Raw genomic sequence first — 8,995 nt, 5'->3', positions numbered from 1 at the left:
GCCCAGGTCACCTTCTACCCTGCAGAGTCTGTTGAAGCTCTGTGCAACCACCAGCTATTTTTTTTGGTACAACACCCTCTGGCAAAAGCAGTTTCTGCCCCATGTGCTCACCTCAGCATCACTCCCAAAAGAAGGTAGGGGTTGTACCCACGTATATTTTCATTTCACCCATATTATTAACAAAAGATTGCCCAAACAGACATGAAAAACATGCAATCCCCCAGAACCAAGTCCCTGCAAATCTACCCAACTTGGGTGGACCAGAGTTTTAGCTCATGCTCATGCAAACTCCAGTGGACAGTCCAGCAGCTATGAAGGCCCTCGATTGCAGACTGGTAACTTCATAACCTTACAGACAATAGGTGGCTGCTCTTTCCTTTCAATATGGTAGAGACTTTCTCACCATGCAGCCCTTGGCACTTCCCTTTGGAGGTGATCCAAACACACACTCTCACACCACCCTAAGATGGGAGGCAGCAGTTAATAAGTCAATGTGCATTTCTCTGCTCTGCTACCTGGAGAGGGGAGGCAAGTGGCCTCAGAGAGGTGGCTTGTCTCACCATCATCCTTATTGCTGTGATCCATGCACTCTGACACTGAAGTTGAGGGGAATTTCACTGCCACTTTCAATGGGGTCGTGATGGTGGCAGCCCCTTTTGGTCCACCAGGCCATAGCCCTTCTCGCAGGCTCAAAGATGGCACCTTCCTGGCTGAAACAAGCTGTGCAGAATATCAACAGCCTTTCCTTCTTCAAGGCCCTCGTATTGTGCTTGAAACATTTTCACACAATAGATATTCCTGTTTTCAGACTCCTATTCCCAAGACACAGCCAACACATTTTCCCTGGGACTATACCACAAAGAAAGAAATGCTTTTTCTCAATTGTCCGCTTAGTCCAGCTCTGTGGGAACAAGTGAGGACCTCATGTCACTGCCATCCTTGCTCAGAACATACCCCGGTGTGTAAACATTGATTTAATCCTATAAAAACCTCATTCTTCCCTTTGAAAAGTCCCACTCCTTTGCCCTGACCCTCTGCTAGCCTACTGGTACTTTGGACTTGGGCAGAAGAAACTGTTTCTTGAGTCTGCTCCCTCCCAGGATCCTCCCTTTATGCATCAAGCCCTCCAATTCCTCCTGCTGTAATGGGTCTTAATGCAGTGACAAGTACAGAAAACATTATGCACTTGCCACAGAGTATCAGTCATACCACCTCGTTTATTAATTACACTGGTGGTTTTTAACAGGTGCTTTGCAGACCTCTGGGAGCCATGGACTACCTTTAACAGCAAAACGAGTACAAGTAGGCAAAGCAAGTTTGTAGCTGCGTCGCAGCAGTCTCAAATGTGACATTTGTAAATTGACCTGGCATTTCCACACAAAAAAAAAAAAAAAAAATCCTAAAAAATGGCTTCTTATCTAAAATCTACTAGAGGACAGGAAACAAGACAGCAGTATCTGCTCTCCCATGTCTTGCAAAGAATGAACCTCAACCATGACAACTCCAAAGACACAAGGAAACCTCATATTCTCCAGGCACCAGGCAAAGATCAGCCTTTCTGCCAGTAAAAACATGCATTATGGGTACTTTTGTGATGGCTGTCGGGAGCTGGGTGAAACCCGTTCAATTCATTTTGCATCGAACCAAGTTCCTCCAGGCTGTATTTCATCAGAACCAAGCGGGGACAAAGAAGAACCAGCATCAAAACATGGCAAACAAAGCATGCCACCCCTCCTTGCTGGGGTGTTTTTAGCTCCTTCACTTGGGTGTATGAGCTCTTCTTGTTGGCATGTGTGGTAGACAATACAGGGGCTCATTTCCAAAAGTTGGAGAGCTCTGAGATAGGTCACGGAGAGCTGTAAGAACCTTAAATTAGGTCGCTAAGTATTGTATCCAAACTGTTTTTAGACATCCTTGCCTCCATACATCTCTGCCCACTATGCACAGTTGCATGCAGGTAGAGGAGGTGCACGGGGTCCCTCCTCCTGCCCGCACCTCTGTTGGGGAGGCAGATAGCCCGGCGAAGTGGCATGGCTGTAGCCTGCCCTCCCGCAAATCAACTCATCAGATGTCTGCACGGGTGCCTGCATCTCCGCACTTGGCAGCCTCAGCCTCTCTCTCCTTATCAATGCCCAAAATATTCACTTAAGATCCATGGCCTTCCGCCAGCCAGAACACCTCATGAGGAGCACAAGCATCTCTTCCATGCCTCCAACAAACCAAAGGAACAAAAGCCAGGCTCTTCCTCAAGCACAAAATAAAAGTAATAATTAAAAAATAAAAATAATAAAAAAATCCCACCAGCTAAGAAAAGCTGGAGGTTAATATAAATTCCATGGGTTTGAGGGGGAAATGGAGCTGCATTCAAAGACTCGATGGCTAACCATGCTTCCTTCATCTGGCAACTGTGCGCTCCCCAAGCAGAGTTATTGAGGAAGTTAGACAAGAGCTATATTTGTTGCAGCTGCAGATTTCCCTTAACCCCTGGTAGCGGTGTTTTCAAAAAAACAGAGCTTGTTTTCCGATGCTGGCTTTTCATTTTCATGCATGCCACGGCCACAGCTATTAGCTTTAATCACTGCCATGCATAGATTAAAAATAATGAAAAAACCTTTGCCATTCTAAGAAGTCCAGGCTGGATGAGCAAAAGGGGGATTAAAACAAGGTTTTCAGGAATTAACTTGAAACAGGAAAGAAGAAGATAAAGCCATTATAAAAGCTTGCACTAATACAGGAGTCCTTTTTGTTTTAAGTGTTAATGCAGCCATGCAAATTGCTACCAAGATTTATTAGTTGGGTCATGTATCTGCCTTGCTTCCTCTCCTGATGATAAAATCAAGGCTCTTTCACTCCACTAGAATGCTTCTTTCTCCCAATTAAGAGGAAAAAAATTGTATATCTTTTTCAAGACTGTGTTTATGGTATGCATAAGACTACCTGTGAGGCTGACACCTTCAGAAAAATGAAATACAGATACACTGCCATCAAGATACCTGGTTAGAGAGTAAATTGCTATGATTCTCCTCAAAAGGCGAGTGTGCTGCTTTTGGTACCGTCCCCTTCCATCATCTCCATCCTGCCAGAGCGCTGGCGGTCCCAGAAAGGCGCAGTACCCCACTCTCTCCTGACTGCCTCTGTGGGCCATCAGCTCAGTAGAGCACCTACTTTACCCAAACCCACTTCCAAATCTGCTGTTTGCCTTGGCCCTTGGCCAGCAAAGCACTTAGGCACATGCTTAAAGTTAAGCACAAGAGTAAACAGCTTGAAGTCAGTGGGACTTAAAATTAAGCACATATTTCAAGGATTTGCTGGATAAGCGCCTTAGCCCGGTGTGCCACGTTTAACTTGGATGATTCTGGGCTTACTGGCTCCCTCTTTCCCCGACCGCTCTCCATCAGACCAGGCAACAAACCATTTCTGTTTTGCCACCACGCTAGAGGCTGGCTTTAAAGAAACCTTGTCTAGCCTACAGGCAGAGTATGCCTTTCTTTAATTATACCTGCCTGTAAAATACCTTCTAGAAATCCCCACCCAAACAAAGCCTCAGGAAAGGAAATAATGGAAATTCTTGATGGTTTCCACGGGGGAAGTGATCCCAACCAGGTGCACGTAAGATGAGGCTGATGACTGTTCCTACTGTACGTAACTCCCAGCCCAGGGACACTCCTTAAAGGACCAGGAGAAACCCCATTACCATCCCGATTTCCCAAGGCAGAAGAAGCCTTGAAGCTGGCCTCTGGCTCCATGAATGTTCAGATCCTGCCTCACCACTCTGAAAAGCCTCTCAGTGGACACATGGGGAAAGAAGAGACACGAAATCCATGAGACTATCTCGCTTGTCCCTGTAGGGAAGTGCAGCACCCGATGATCAATCTTCCAAGAGGCCATGCAGCTTCTAAAGGGCTAGAAGTCTCCCCCAGACTCCTGCTTGATTCTCTTTGTCTTCCATGCCCTTTCACATTAACTTTTATACTCTTTTTCAATTGCATCTACGCTTGCTAGGGCCTCGGTGGCTGAGGGCAGGTGTGCAGTACTGGCAGAGACAAAGCCCTCCTGCACAGAGGTAACCACTCCAAACAGGCAGCACAGAAGGACGTGGAACACATGGGCAGAGGAGACGAGCAGAGGACTAGAAACTTGGACACAGAAGATGAAGATTCGCTGTTGATTTCTCCAGAAACAGGACTGCTCTCATCAAGAAGCAGCAACTTGCCCAGACTTGACAGGAGACCCTATCCAAATTTTAAAAGACTCTAGATGAGCACTAGATCTTCAATCTTTTTCTGCACAGACTTCTTCAATGCCCAAAGAAACTCTTTTTGTCCAACCTTACATCAGGTTGGACCTCAGACCTCCCAGAAGAAGAGCACAGCCACGGGCTGCCACACTTGCCCTTCCTGAAGCCCATGACTCTCAGAAGTTAGGACTGGCAGATTAAACTAAAGTACCGCCTTGCATGCAAACCTTGCCATGAAAAGATGCCAAACAAAGCGATCTGCTTCTCCTTCAGACAGGAACAGCAGGATGGTCAAGTAGTCAAGGAACTCCACCTCTAACGCAGCAGGTTCCCAGCCTCGTGCACACTTCCAGCCCTCAGAACTACTTGTGAAATACTTCCCTAGTCTTGCTGGCTATGGTCAATTGTGCACAATTTCCTCTTCTAAATGAGGAAAAGTGGCAAAAGAGCTATATCTTGTAAGTCTGTTACACTTCACCTGCTCTCCACAAAGGCCAATGTAGCCTATTCTGTTATCATTCATTACCCGTGTAGCTACGCTGCTTGGAAACACAACTGAAATGTTAGATGCTGGATGAAGAGACTAGAAAGCTGCTCTAATACCTGGACAAAACCAGCAAAACACCAAGGCTGAAATAAGAAATAGCTTGCTTACTTCTACCTTTGAACACGGGCATTTGTAAAAAAAATGAGTTTAAATAACAAACCTGTCTGTCTAAGCATTTATAAATTGAACCAAAGATACATTTCCATTCATATAAAGGATCCTTGCAGTGTGTGTAGCTGCAACCCACAGGGGTGGGTGGGAGACCTTGCATTTCTCTCTGGCCATGAGTGTCCCACTGTGCCCTCAATATTGAAATCAGGCAAGACATGGTGCAACTCCCCCCATCTCCCTTGCTAGCGTCGTATTCTCTGACAGCTTTCTGCAGCCGGGCTTGGCTTCATTTCAGCCCCAGGACAACTGGCAGCCTCTCAGAGCCTTTGCAGAGGAGTAAGACCCATGCACATGCAGGCAGATGCATGCAGACCCTGCTTGCAGTGACCAGGCAGACGGGGGCAGTGGAGCTGCCACAGGGCTCTCAGGACCATGTCAGGTTGCACGTACATTTGAAGTTGGCCACCCAGTCCTCAGCAGTAGGTGCAATCTCCTACCAGCTACTTCCTCTTGCACTCAAGCAGAGCTGATCTCCAGGAAAGCTCTGTAGTGTGAGGAAATCCTGGCCATTGCCACTAAAGCATTATTGACACAGCAAAGGAGATAATAACGACAGGAACTGTCTTACGGCAACATCACCACCGCAATTCATGTGACTGCTTGGTGCCAAGGTCCAGGGAGCTGTAACATGGCAAGAGGAGGTCGCACGTGCTATTAGCTGGTTATTGTGAAAAAGGAAAAAAACAAAGGTGTGCTCCTACAGTTTGATGAGCATCAGCTACTCTCCCTCTGGCAAACAAATCAGGTCATCAGCGCACAATACTGTACTGACTCACTGTATTGACCCCACCTTCCCACAGGAGGCCACAGATCCCTTCTCCTTCAGGGAGGTAGGTTTGGCAGATAGCAAGTGTTATGGCTGTCTAGCTGAAATCTGGAAAAAACATCACCATCCATGGTGGCAGAACCATGAAGCCTGCAATGGTACTTGGGACTGTTGTGTGAGTGCCCTGGATTCATGAACAAACCCACAAAAGGCACAGCAGCCCTGCCACCTGCGTACAGCCCCAGCCACAAAGAGATGCAGGTGGCTTTGATGACCACCAAAAACACAGAAATCACCAGCATGAGCAGTGCTGTGGGTAAGGTCCCACTAGCATTTCTCCCAAGACCTTTTACTGCAAGGAACATTGGATCAGACTTTTGTGGTCTGTGGAAGGTATCCTGGAAGAAGCACACGCAGCCTGAAAGGTGCCAGCTTGAGAACCCAGCTGCTGGCAGATGTTAGGCAGGACAAGCACCACGTGGAAAGCAGCCGTTCCTTTTTAAACCCCATCCTTGCTGAAGATGCCCACCCCACCAGCACACAGGATGTGTGTGCAGTATGAACAGCAGAAATTCCCCCACCTTGGACAACCAGGGGCACAGAGGAGGTGAAGAGTTGGGAGACACAAGGGCTCTACATGACCCTCTGCATGGATTTGGCTGCTCACAGAGCAGATGCAGGGGAAGAAGCTGCCATGGCACCACAGAGGAGCACCTACGCCAAACCTGGGGCATGGTAAGCAGACAGATTTCTCCCCACTGTGAGAAATGCCCAAGAGTGTCTTCTCCAACAGGCTACCGCTACACCAGAAATAGAGCACCCCAGAGACTTCACTTTTTTTTTACTTTTTTTTTTTTTTTTTTCTCTCCAACTCAGTATTGCTACACTCGCAGAGCTGTTCAAGAGTCTCTCTTTAATGTCACATGTGCATGTCACAAGTCCCTCAGGCACCAGCAGAAGCAACTTGAGATATTTGCAAATACCCCTTACAATGGAAGGAAGAGGGTGTAGGAGGGAGGATCAGGCTGCTGATCCCTTTATTGTTCTTGGGCCAGAAGAAAGCTTCCTCCTGGCTTAAGAACCACAGTGCTGAAAAAGTTTTCCAGCCAGAGCAAGTCAGATGGAGTCACTGTTTTTTGTTTTTTTGTTTTGTTTTGTTTTTTTTGTCTCTCTCCTTCCCCTGCCTCCCCCTTCAGCCAAGCGGCGGGGAGTCACAGGGTTGTGCTCCATTCACAAAATACCTGCTGCACATCACGTAGTCCTTCCCCCCAGCGGCGGGGAAAGGCACTGGAACCCAAGCAAACAAAAATAAACCGTTTTTCTCTGCAGATTTGAAAAAAAGAAAGGAAGAAAGGACCCTGCTCCCAGACTGACGCCTCCAGCGTGCACACGCCAGGGAAGGGGTAGGCGGAAGGAAGCGAGGCGACAATATGAAAGAAAACAAAACCAGCAAACTCTGCTCAGAAAGGATTAAATGGAGTTCTTCCAAAAAAACACCCCACCATTATATAATGAGGCTTAACTCGGAGTCACAGGGGTCACGCAATGCAGCAGACTGGAAAAAACAAAGTGCAGTGCAGCCTTTTAATTGTTAAGCCAACCACAAAAACAGAAAAATTATATTGTGATTGTACAACAAGGTGGCCAATGGTCGTATTTCCCCCCCAACCTTGCTCTCTCTGGCCCAAACGCCCCATGTAGCCTTTCTGATGGCTGGCACTGATCTGCTTGGCTTCGTCCATGCTGAGGGCGACAAGATGATGTCATCCGCTCTCTGGGAAGCAGCTAGTGAGGGATGTGATGTGCCAAGCACACATCGATCCACAAGTAGCCTGAGATTTACCTGAGCAAGCCAGGGAATGAAAGCCATCAATCGACTGGCTTTCCAGGTGACAAATTGCACGCAAGGAGATGATCTTATAATTATTTTTTAAACGTTGGCCGCATTGAACAAACCCATCTTGCCGATGGTGGCCAAGCACCCACCTAGCCCCCAAGCCCTCTGTGGCTCTCCAGAACCTTTCAGACAGTCCTGTTGTACAACCTCAGCCACCATCCTGAACCTAGTGCAGGGCAAGGGCACTGCCTGGGCCTGATCCTGGCTCCACAGCACCTGCCAGCCTGCTGTGACTGAGTCTCTTCCTTACCCAGCACCTGCAGGGGCTCAGTTTGTAAAACTGGCCAGCCCAGGGACAGCCTCATGCATGGTTAAGTCCTAGGTATTTTATTAAAAAACACTGTTTCTTCCTAACATGTTAAACACTGGCTCTTTGGGAAAGGCAAGCCACCCATCCGCTACTTTCCATGCTCCACGCACCCCAAAGCGCAGCGACAGGGAACCCAGAGAAATCCTAGGCCCATGTTTTTCTTTAAAATATAAAAAAATGCAGATCTATGCTTCACTCCTGAATTTTGAAAACTGGCTTCAGTAAAGATCATCATTGCAAAGTGACCAGTAAAGACCAGGACAGAGCATCTCAGCTCTCAAGCTGCTGGTTCACGTCACGTCCTGGTAGCTGCTGACCCCAAACCTTGCTATTCTTACCCAGTGATACACAGCAAGCCAAACTTAAGGAAGCTGGATTTTCATCTTTTATTTATTCACAGTCCCAAGTGGAAGGCTGGCAAAGCTTAAGCATAGGCAGCCCCTGATCTTTCACAAATGTCACCCACGGGCATGTGATGGAGTGTCGGGGGCTCCCTCCCCAGTATCTGCAAGTAGAAGCAGTCAGGGCCTGGTGTGATACCTGCTCGTTTTGCTCAGCTGAATGGTAACAAACTGCTCCTATAAGTATACATATTTTCTTTCTGTTTGGATTGGCGGCCTCAAAAGAATATACAGTGAGAAATGAAATAATCAAGAGGGCCACAAAAGCAAGAAGAAATGAAGCTTTATCATTCTCCAGTAGTTTCTCTGCTCATACATTACAGGAATTAAGGAGGGAAAAAAAAAAAAAAAGGAAAAGAAGAAAAGAAATAGAAACCCAACAATGAGCAGTTTCTCCATGGTGGTACCAGCAGGCAAAAAACAGAGAATAACCCTGCCTGGCCACAGGACAAATAACCACCAGGATAGCATCCTACGGCTAAAGGGCTGGGCAGCCCTCTCCTAGCTTCTCTACAGCCCCTCCGGGAGACCTCAGCATCATCTCTGTCCTCCCCACCCCTGGTTCTGCATGCAGATGCTGCAACGCATGGCACCCACATGCTTGTATCACATGCCTCTCGCTGTTCCTATTAGCCCAGGCTAAAGCCTGCAGCCCTGCAGCAGCAT

General features: G+C 47.4%; 1 protein-coding gene across 13 annotated transcripts in view; it reads right to left on the bottom strand.

Annotated features, from left to right (window-relative positions):
* CTIF (cap binding complex dependent translation initiation factor) overlaps positions 1–8,995 on the bottom strand; it is a 168,910-nt gene that overhangs the window by 91,376 nt on the left and 68,539 nt on the right. The window lies entirely within an intron of this gene.

The sequence above is a fragment of the Anas acuta genome, chromosome W, assembly GCF_963932015.1.
Source record: "Anas acuta chromosome W, bAnaAcu1.1, whole genome shotgun sequence".
Lineage (NCBI taxonomy): Eukaryota > Metazoa > Chordata > Aves > Anseriformes > Anatidae > Anas > Anas acuta.
This window is presented reverse-complemented; position numbering and strand designations above follow the sequence as displayed.